Source organism: Oncorhynchus kisutch, unplaced genomic scaffold (genome assembly GCF_002021735.2).
Source record: "Oncorhynchus kisutch isolate 150728-3 unplaced genomic scaffold, Okis_V2 scaffold3613, whole genome shotgun sequence".
Lineage (NCBI taxonomy): Eukaryota > Metazoa > Chordata > Actinopteri > Salmoniformes > Salmonidae > Oncorhynchus > Oncorhynchus kisutch.
The window spans coordinates 1-10,542 of NW_022265558.1; the positions used below are offsets into that span (position 1 = coordinate 1).

General features: G+C 42.1%; 8 non-coding genes and 5 pseudogenes across 8 annotated transcripts; all 13 read right to left on the reverse strand.

The window, feature by feature from the left end:
- Nucleotides 1–743: 743 nt before the first annotated feature.
- LOC116371745 (U1 spliceosomal RNA) lies at nucleotides 744–907 on the reverse strand. Its single transcript, XR_004208995.1, has one exon. It is a non-coding gene; the product is annotated as a U1 spliceosomal RNA (small nuclear RNA).
- Nucleotides 908–1,595: 688 nt separating this feature from the next.
- Nucleotides 1,596–1,704, reverse strand: LOC116371753 (uncharacterized; annotated as a pseudogene).
- Nucleotides 1,705–2,270: 566 nt separating this feature from the next.
- LOC116371746 (U1 spliceosomal RNA) lies at nucleotides 2,271–2,434 on the reverse strand. The gene has a single exon (XR_004208996.1). It is a non-coding gene; the product is annotated as a U1 spliceosomal RNA (small nuclear RNA).
- Nucleotides 2,435–3,120: 686 nt separating this feature from the next.
- Nucleotides 3,121–3,239, reverse strand: LOC116371743 (5S ribosomal RNA). The gene has a single exon (XR_004208994.1). It is a non-coding gene; the product is annotated as a 5S ribosomal RNA (ribosomal RNA).
- Nucleotides 3,240–3,804: 565 nt separating this feature from the next.
- On the reverse strand, nucleotides 3,805–3,968 carry LOC116371747 (U1 spliceosomal RNA). The gene has a single exon (XR_004208997.1). It is a non-coding gene; the product is annotated as a U1 spliceosomal RNA (small nuclear RNA).
- A 688-nt stretch (nucleotides 3,969–4,656) lies between these two features.
- Nucleotides 4,657–4,765, reverse strand: LOC116371754 (uncharacterized; annotated as a pseudogene).
- Nucleotides 4,766–5,331: 566 nt separating this feature from the next.
- On the reverse strand, nucleotides 5,332–5,495 carry LOC116371748 (U1 spliceosomal RNA). The gene has a single exon (XR_004208998.1). It is a non-coding gene; the product is annotated as a U1 spliceosomal RNA (small nuclear RNA).
- A 685-nt stretch (nucleotides 5,496–6,180) lies between these two features.
- Nucleotides 6,181–6,289, reverse strand: LOC116371755 (uncharacterized; annotated as a pseudogene).
- Nucleotides 6,290–6,856: 567 nt separating this feature from the next.
- LOC116371749 (U1 spliceosomal RNA) lies at nucleotides 6,857–7,020 on the reverse strand. Its single transcript, XR_004208999.1, has one exon. It is a non-coding gene; the product is annotated as a U1 spliceosomal RNA (small nuclear RNA).
- A 697-nt stretch (nucleotides 7,021–7,717) lies between these two features.
- On the reverse strand, nucleotides 7,718–7,825 carry LOC116371744 (uncharacterized; annotated as a pseudogene).
- Nucleotides 7,826–8,392: 567 nt separating this feature from the next.
- On the reverse strand, nucleotides 8,393–8,555 carry LOC116371750 (U1 spliceosomal RNA). Its single transcript, XR_004209000.1, has one exon. It is a non-coding gene; the product is annotated as a U1 spliceosomal RNA (small nuclear RNA).
- Nucleotides 8,556–9,239: 684 nt separating this feature from the next.
- Nucleotides 9,240–9,356, reverse strand: LOC116371752 (uncharacterized; annotated as a pseudogene).
- A 570-nt stretch (nucleotides 9,357–9,926) lies between these two features.
- On the reverse strand, nucleotides 9,927–10,096 carry LOC116371751 (U1 spliceosomal RNA). The gene has a single exon (XR_004209001.1). It is a non-coding gene; the product is annotated as a U1 spliceosomal RNA (small nuclear RNA).
- Between the last annotated feature and the right edge of the window lie 446 nt (nucleotides 10,097–10,542).

The following is a 10,542-nucleotide window of genomic DNA, read 5'->3' on the forward strand; positions in this document are numbered from 1 at the left end:
TAAACTATTCAACTAAAGAAAATTATAAATTATATTGCAAAAAACCAATTAATTTAACAAAAATAGCTCTCGAGCAAACACTCTCCAGCAAACACTCACTCACAGCTCAGACACTCGCACCTGTCGTCACTTCTCCAATCAGGAAATGCGTATTCAGGCTGGTATGGGCCGTAAGCAAAGGAACAAGGCTTGGTACGCCATTTAAAGTCAAAGTGAGTCTGATAAACAGACATTGCATTTTCACCAATTAGACAAGCAGCTTGAACTTTGGGTCACTCAAAAAGTGGAAGAAATGACATATGCTGTAGCCATCACTTTTTAGCACAGATAGCTGGATGAAATACAAACAAACATTTCAAAGCGAGGGCACATATTTCAGCCTTGTGAGAAAAAACGGACAAATACAATGACTCCTGACAAATACATCATGAGCAGCAGTTTCCCATGCAGCTATCCTACTAGCCAGAAAAAATACACAAAAGCTCTGAATGTTGAAATCCTAAGTGCATTGTTCTGTGCTAAGGAGGAGTAGTGCATGAATGGACAATTTCATATTGGAAGCGCAATGGGGCTGCATTTCGCAACATGATGTTTCCACAAGATGCCAACATTGTTTGGCTACAGACAAATGTTTCCACCTTTCGATTGGTCCACAACATCTCTTTCACAACTGACTTGAAAGATCTTCATAAGCCCAGTCAGTCTTCCTTCCTCAAGCAACAGTTTATCATTAAACAAGACATCAGGGGAGAGCGCGAACGCAGTCCCCCACTACCATAAATTATGCAATCGAGATTTCCACATTTGGGAAATTCGCAGGGGTCAGCACAGCCGGAGTGCAATGGCTGAGCCTCGCCCTGCGTGAACTGCCTTCTTGATCACAGTATCTCCCTTGCCAGGTAAGTATGACTTGAATACATCAGTGGAGGGCAACTCTCTCCAGTGCCAACATTTTCAGCTGACGGTAACCACTTTGTGTTCTGATAATATCACATCACATCGACCTGCGTTAAATGCCGTTTAGGAATGCACTTGCAGACAGAGTGGTGAAAAAGTTGTTTATTTTGTTTACTAGACTATATCAGTGAAGCAAGAGATTCCCATCATGCAACACTGTAGAAAAAGAATCACCCCAATGACTTTTTAATATCTTAACCTGTCTGATATCACAAATGTATGCGATATGACGAAATACAATCACATTCAGACACACACACACACACACACACACACACACACACAGACAAATGCATGAAACCAATTGATTTATTATCGATAACATCTCACATTCTCTTGTGCTTTTGATTTACTCCGTAAAAGAAGGGTTCTAATTCCACCATGGAAAACACAGAGCCATCAGACATCAGTCCAGTTCCACTCGTCACCAGAATTATTTCATTTGATCATTTGAACAGGGCGAAGGAGTACCAAGCACACACAAGCTGCATTCAGTAACGATATTCTTATTTGTCTCATAAATCAAAGGCTCCCTGACAGCACAAGGAACTTTGATCGTAATAAATTCAGCATCAAATGCTTACTACAAAGCAGTGTTGCTGATGATATAATGCAAGAGCACACCCTAGTGGACAAAAAGCTTGCAGCACCTGGTATTCCCAGGCAGTCTCCCATCCAAGTACTAACCAGGCCCGATCCTGCTTAGCTTCCGAGATCAGGCGTATTCAGGCTGGTATGGCCGTAAGCAAAGGAACAAGGCTTGGTACGCCATTTAAAGTCAAAGTGAGTCTGATAAACAGACATTGCATTTTCACCAATTAGACAAGCAGCTTGAACTTTGGGTCACTCAAAAAGTGGAAGAAATGACATATGCTGTAGCCATCACTTTTTAGCACAGATAGCTGGATGAAATACAAACAAACATTTCAAAGCGAGGGCACATATTTCAGCCTTGTGAGAAAAACGGACAAATACAATGACTCCTGACAAATACATCATGAGCAGCAGTTTCCCATGCAGCTATCCTACTAGCCAGAAAAAATACACAAAAGCTCTGAATGTTGAAATCCTAAGTGCATTGTTCTGTGCTAAGGAGGAGTAGTGCATGAATGGACAATTTCATATTGGAAGCGCAATGGGGCTGCATTTCGCAACATGATGTTTCCACAAGATGCCAACATTGTTTGGCTACAGACAAATGTTTCCACCTTTCGATTGGTCCACAACATCTCTTTCACAACTGACTTGAAAGATCTTCATAAGCCCAGTCAGTCTTCCTTCCTCAAGCAACAGTTTATCATTAAACAAGACATCAGGGGAGAGCGCGAACGCAGTCCCCCACTACCATAAATTATGCAATCGAGATTTCCACATTTGGGAAATTCGCAGGGGTCAGCACAGCCGGAGTGCAATGGCTGAGCCTCGCCCTGCGTGAACTGCCTTCTTGATCACAGTATCTCCCTTGCCAGGTAAGTATGACTTGATTACATCAGTGGAGGGCAACTCTCTCCAGTGCCAACATTTTCAGCTGACGGTAACCACTTTGTGTTCTGATAATATCACATCACATCGACCTGCGTTAAATGCCGTTTAGGAATGCACTTGCAGACAGAGTGGTGAAAAAGTTGTTTATTTTGTTTACTAGACTATATCAGTGAAGCAAGAGATTCCCATCATGCAACACTGTAGAAAAAGAATCACCCCAATGACTTTTTAATATCTTAACCTGTCTGATATCACAAATGTATGCGATATGACGAAATACAATCACATTCAGACACACACACACACACACACACACACACACACAGACAAATGCATGAAACCAATTGATTTATTATCGATAACATCTCACATTCTCTTGTGCTTTTGATTTACTCCGTAAAAGAAGGGTTCTAATTCCACCATGGAAAACACAGAGCCATCAGACATCAGTCCAGTTCCACTCGTCACCAGAATTATTTCATTTGATCATTTGAACAGGGCGAAGGAGTACCAAGCACACACAAGCTGCATTCAGTAACGATATTCTTATTTGTCTCATAAATCAAAGGCTCCCTGACAGCACAAGGAACTTTGATCGTAATAAATTCAGCATCAAATGCTTACTACAAAGCAGTGTTGCTGATGATATAATGCAAGAGCACACCCTAGTGGACAAAAAGCTTGCAGCACCTGGTATTCCCAGGCAGTCTCCCATCCAAGTACTAACCAGGCCCGATCCTGCTTAGCTTCCGAGATCAGACGAGATCGGGCGTATTCAGGCTGGTATGGCCGTAAGCAAAGGAACAAGGCTTGGTACGCCATTTAAAGTCAAAGTGAGTCTGATAAACAGACATTGCATTTTCACCAATTAGACAAGCAGCTTGAACTTTGGGTCACTCAAAAAGTGGAAGAAATGACATATGCTGTAGCCATCACTTTTTAGCACAGATAGCTGGATGAAATACAAACAAACATTTCAAAGCGAGGGCACATATTTCAGCCTTGTGAGAAAAAACGGACAAATACAATGACTCCTGACAAATACATCATGAGCAGCAGTTTCCCATGCAGCTATCCTACTAGCCAGAAAAATACACAAAGCTCTGAATGTTGAAATCCTAAGTGCATTGTTCTGTGCTAAGGAGGAGTAGTGCATGAATGGACAATTTCATATTGGAAGCGCAATGGGGCTGCATTTCGCAACAAGATGTTTCCACAAGATGCCAACATTGTTTGGCTACAGACAAATGTTTCCACCTTTCGATTGGTCCACAACATCTCTTTCACAACTGACTTGAAAGATCTTCATAAGCCCAGTCAGTCTTCCTTCCTCAAGCAACAGTTTATCATTAAACAAGACATCAGGGGAGAGCGCGAACGCAGTCCCCCACTACCATAAATTATGCAATCGAGATTTCCACATTTGGGAAATTCGCAGGGGTCAGCACAGCCGGAGTGCAATGGCTGAGCCTCGCCCTGCGTGAACTGCCTTCTTGATCACAGTATCTCCCTTGCCAGGTAAGTATGACTTGAATACATCAGTGGAGGGCAACTCTCTCCAGTGCCAACATTTTCAGCTGACGGTAACCACTTTGTGTTCTGATAATATCACATCACATCGACCTGCGTTAAATGCCGTTTAGGAATGCACTTGCAGACAGAGTGGTGAAAAAGTTGTTTATTTTGTTTACTAGACTATATCAGTGAAGCAAGAGATTCCCATCATGCAACACTGTAGAAAAAGAATCACCCCAATGACTTTTTAATATCTTAACCTGTCTGATATCACAAATGTATGCGATATGACGAAATACAATCACATTCAGACACACACACACACACACACACACACACACACACAGACAAATGCATGAAACCAATTGATTTATTATCGATAACATCTCACATTCTCTTGTGCTTTTGATTTACTCCGTAAAAGAAGGGTTCTAATTCCACCATGGAAAACACAGAGCCATCAGACATCAGTCCAGTTCCACTCGTCACCAGAATTATTTCATTTGATCATTTGAACAGGGCGAAGGAGTACCAAGCACACACAAGCTGCATTCAGTAACGATATTCTTATTTGTCTCATAAATCAAAGGCTCCCTGACAGCACAAGGAACTTTGATCGTAATAAATTCAGCATCAAATGCTTACTACAAAGCAGTGTTGCTGATGATATAATGCAAGAGCACACCCTAGTGGACAAAAAGCTTGCAGCACCTGGTATTCCCAGGCAGTCTCCCATCCAAGTACTAACCAGGCCCGATCCTGCTTAGCTTCCGAGATCAGGCGTATTCAGGCTGGTATGGCCGTAAGCAAAGGAACAAGGCTTGGTACGCCATTTAAAGTCAAAGTGAGTCTGATAAACAGACATTGCATTTCACCAATTAGACAAGCAGCTTGAACTTTGGGTCACTCAAAAAGTGGAAGAAATGACATATGCTGTAGCCATCACTTTTTAGCACAGATAGCTGGATGAAATACAAACAAACATTTCAAAGCGAGGGCACATATTTCAGCCTTGTGAGAAAAAACGGACAAATACAATGACTCCTGACAAATACATCATGAGCAGCAGTTTCCCATGCAGCTATCCTACTAGCCAGAAAAAATACACAAAAGCTCTGAATGTTGAAATCCTAAGTGCATTGTTCTGTGCTAAGGAGGAGTAGTGCATGAATGGACAATTTCATATTGGAAGCGCAATGGGGCTGCATTTCGCAACATGATGTTTCCACAAGATGCCAACATTGTTTGGCTACAGACAAATGTTTCCACCTTTCGATTGGTCCACAACATCTCTTTCACAACTGACTTGAAAGATCTTCATAAGCCCAGTCAGTCTTCCTTCCTCAAGCAACAGTTTATCATTAAACAAGACATCAGGGGAGAGCGCGAACGCAGTCCCCCACTACCATAAATTATGCAATCGAGATTTCCACATTTGGGAAATTCGCAGGGGTCAGCACAGCCAGAGTGCAATGGCTGAGCCTCGCCCTGCGTGAACTGCCTTCTTGATCACAGTATCTCCCTTGCCAGGTAAGTATGACTTGAATACATCAGTGGAGGGCAACTCTCTCCAGTGCCAACATTTTCAGCTGACGGTAACCACTTTGTGTTCTGATAATATCACATCACATCGACCTGCGTTAAATGCCGTTTAGGAATGCACTTGCAGACAGAGTGGTGAAAAAGTTGTTTATTTTGTTTACTAGACTATATCAGTGAAGCAAGAGATTCCCATCATGCAACACTGTAGAAAAAGAATCACCCCAATGACTTTTTAATATCTTAACCTGTCTGATATCACAAATGTATGCGATATGACGAAATACAATCACATTCAGACACACACACACACACACACACACACACACACAGACAAATGCATGAAACCAATTGATTTATTATCGATAACATCTCACATTCTCTTGTGCTTTTGATTTACTCCGTAAAGAAGGGTTCTAATTCCACCATGGAAAACACAGAGCCATCAGACATCAGTCCAGTTCCACTCGTCACCAGAATTATTTCATTTGATCATTTGAACAGGGCGAAGGAGTACCAAGCACACACAAGCTGCATTCAGTAACGATATTCTTATTTGTCTCATAAATCAAAGGCTCCCTGACAGCACAAGGAACTTTGATCGTAATAAATTCAGCATCAAATGCTTACTACAAAGCAGTGTTGCTGATGATATAATGCAAGAGCACACCCTAGTGGACAAAAAGCTTGCAGCACCTGGTATTCCCAGGCAGTCTCCCATCCAAGTACTAACCAGGCCCGATCCTGCTTAGCTTCCGAGATCAGGCGTATTCAGGCTGGTATGGCCGTAAGCAAAGGAACAAGGCTTGGTACGGCCATTTAAAGTCAAAGTGAGTCTGATAAACAGACATTGCATTTTCACCAATTAGACAAGCAGCTTGAACTTTGGGTCACTCAAAAAGTGGAAGAAATGACATATGCTGTAGCCATCACTTTTTAGCACAGATAGCTGGATGAAATACAAACAACATTTCAAAGCGAGGGCACATATTTCAGCCTTGTGAGAAAAAAACGGACAAATACAATGACTCCTGACAAATACATCATGAGCAGCAGTTCCCATGCAGCTATCCTACTAGCCAGAAAAAATACACAAAAGCTCTGAATGTTGAAATCCTAAGTGCATTGTTCTGTGCTAAGGAGGAGTAGTGCATGAATGGACAATTTCATATTGGAAGCGCAATGGGGCTGCATTTCGCAACATGATGTTTCCACAAGATGCCAACATTGTTTGGCTACAGACAAATGTTTCCACCTTTCGATTGGTCCACAACATCTCTTTCACAACTGACTTGAAAGATCTTCATAAGCCCAGTCAGTCTTCCTTCCTCAAGCAACAGTTTATCATTAAACAAGACATCAGGGGAGAGCGCGAACGCAGTCCCCCACTACCATAAATTATGCAATCGAGATTTCCACATTTGGGAAATTCGCAGGGGTCAGCACAGCCGGAGTGCAATGGCTGAGCCTCGCCCTGGCGTGAACTGCCTTCTTGATCACAGTATCTCCCTTGCAGGTAAGTATGACTTGAATACATCAGTGGAGGGCAACTCTCTCCAGTGCCAACATTTTCAGCTGACGGTAACCACTTTGTGTTCTGATAATATCACATCACATCGACCTGCGTTAAATGCCGTTTAGGAATGCACTTGCAGACAGAGTGGTGAAAAAGTTGTTTATTTTGTTTACTAGACTATATCAGTGAAGCAAGAGATTCCCATCATGCAACACTGTAGAAAAAGAAATCAACCCAATGACTTTTTAATATCTAACCTGTCTGATATCACAAATGTATGCGATATGACGAAATACAATCACATTCAGACACACACACACACACACACACACACCACACACAGACAAATGCATGAAACCAATTGAATTTATTAATCGATAACATCTCACATTCTCTTGTGCTTTTGATTTACTCCCGTAAAAGAAGGGTTTCTAGTTCCACCATGCCGAAAACACTAGAGCCATCAGACATCAGTCCAGTTCCACTCGTCACCCAGAATTATTTCATTTGATATCATTTGAACAGGGCGGAGGAGTACCAAGCACACACAAGCTGCATTCAGTAACGATATTCTTATTTGTCTCATAAATCAAAGGCTCCCTGACAGCACAAGGAACTTTGATCGTAATAAATTCAGCATCAAATGCTTACTACAAAGCAGTGTTGCTGATGATATAATGCAAGAGCACACCCTAGTGGACAAAAAGCTTGCAGCACCTGGTATTCCCAGGCAGTCTCCCATCCAAGTACTAACCAGGCCCGATCCTGCTTAGCTCCGAGATCAGGCGTATTCAGGCTGGTATGGCCGTAAGCAAAGGAACAAGGCTTGGTACGCCATTTAAAGTCAAAGTGAGTCTGATAAACAGACATTGCATTTTCACCAATTAGACAAGCAGCTTGAACTTTGGGTCACTCAAAAAGTGGAAGAAATGACATATGCTGTAGCCATCACTTTTTAGCACAGATAGCTGGATGAAATACAAACAAACATTTCAAAGCGAGGGCACATATTTCACCTTTGTGAGAAAAAACGGACAAAATACAATGACTCCTGACAAATACATCATGAGCAGCAGTTTCCCATGCAGCTATCCTACTAGCCAGAAAAAATACACAAAGCTCTGAATGTTGAAATCCTAAGTGCATTGTTCTGTGCTAAGGAGGGTAGTGCATGAATGGACAATTTCATATTGGAAGCGCAATGGGGCTGCATTTCGCAACATGATGTTTCCACAAGATGCCAACATTGTTTGGCTACAGACAAATGTTTCCACCTTTCGATTGGTCCACAACATCTCTTTCACAACTGACTTGAAAGATCTTCATAAGCCCAGTCAGTCTTCCTTCCTCAAGCAACAGTTTATCATTAAACAAGACATCAGGGGAGGAGCGCGAACGCAGTCCCCCACTACCATAATTATGCAATCGAGATTTCCACATTTGGGAAATTCGCAGGGGGTCAGCACAGCCGGAGTGCAATGGCTGAGCCTCGCCCTGGTGAACTGCCTTCTTGATCACAGTATCTCCCTTGCCAGGTAAGTATGACTTGAATACATCAGTGGAGGGCAACTCTCCTCCAGTGCCAACATTTTCAGCTGACGGTAACCACTTTGTGTTCTGATAATATCACATCACATCGACCTGCGTTAAATGCCGTTTAGGAATGCACTTGCAGACAGAGTGGTGAAAAAGTTGTTTATTTTGGTTTACTAGACTATATCAGTGAAGCAAGAGATTCCATCATGCAACACTGTAGAAAAGAATCACCCCAATGACTTTTTAATATCTTAACCTGTCTGATATCACAATGTATGCGATATGACGAAATACAATCACATTCAGACACACACACACACCACACACACACACACACACAGACAAATGCATGAAACCAATTGATTTATTATCGATAACATCTCACATTCTCTTGTGCTTTTGATTTACTCCGTAAAAGAAGGGTTCTATTCCACATGGAAAACACAGAGCCATCAGACATCAGTCCAGTTCCACTCGTCACCAGAATTATTTCATTTGATCATTGAACAGGGCGAAGGAGTACCAAGCACACACAAGCTGCATTCAGTAACGATATTCTTATTGTCTCATAAATCAAAGGCTCCCTGACAGCACAAGGAACTTTGATCGTAATAAATTCAGCATCAAATGCTTATCTAACAAAGCAGTGTTGCTGATGATATAATGCAAGAGCACACCCTAGTGGACAAAAAGCTTGCAGCACCTGGTATTCCCAGGCAGTCTCCCATCCAAGTACTAACCAGGCCGATCCTGCTTAGCTTCCGAGATCAGACGAGATCGGCGTATTCAGGCTGGTATGGCCGTAAGCAAAGGAACAAGGCTTGGTACGCCATTTAAAGTCAAAGTGAGTTCTGATAAACAGACATTGCATTTTCACCAATTAGACAAGCAGCTTGAACTTTGGGTCACTCAAAAAGTGGAAGAAATGACTATGATGTAGCCATCACTTTTAGCACAGATAGCTGGATGAAATACAAACAAACATTTCAAAGCGAGGGCACATATTCAGCCGCTTGTGAGAAAAAACGGACAAATACAATGACTCCTGACAAATACATCATGAGCAGCAGTTTCCATGCAGCTATCTACTAGCCAGAAAAAATACAAAAAAGCTCTGAATGTTGAAATCCTAAGTGCATTGTTCTGTGCTAAGGAGGAGTAGTGCATGAATGGACAATTTCATATTGGGAAGGCGCAATGGGGGCTTGCATTCGCAACATGATGTTTTCCACAAGATGCCAACATTGTTTGGCTACAGACAAATGTTTCCACCTTTCGATTGGTCCACAACATCTCTTTCACAAACTTGACTTGAAAGATCTTCATAAGCCCAGTCAGTGCTTCCTTCTCAAGCAACAGTTTATCATTAACAAGACATCAGGGGAGAGCGCGAACGCATGTCCCCACTACATCACATTATGCAATCGGAGATTTCAACATTTGGGAAATTCGCAGGCTGGTCTAGCACAGCCGGAGTGGCAATAGGCTGAGCTACGCCCTGGGTGAACTGCCTTCTTGATCACAGTATCTCCCTTGCCAGGTAAGTATGACTTGAATACATCAGTGGAGGGCAACTCTCTCCAGTGCCAACATTTTCAGCTGACGGTAACCACTTTGTGTTCTGATAATATCACATCACATCGACCTGCGTTAAATGCCGTTTAGGAATGCACTTGCAGACAGAGTGGTGAAAAAGTTGTATTTTGTTTACTAGACTAATTCAGTGAAGCAAGAGCTTCCCATCATGCAACACTGTAGAAAAAGAATCACCCCAATGACTTTTTAATATCTTAACCTGTTCTGATATCACAAAATTATGCGATTTGACGAAATACATCACACATTCAGACCACACACACACACCCACACACACACAACACACAGACAAATGCATGAAACCAATTGATTTATTATCGATAACATCTCCCCTTCTCTTGTGCTTTTTTGATTTACTCCGTAAAAGAACGGGTTCTAATGCCACCATGGAAAACACA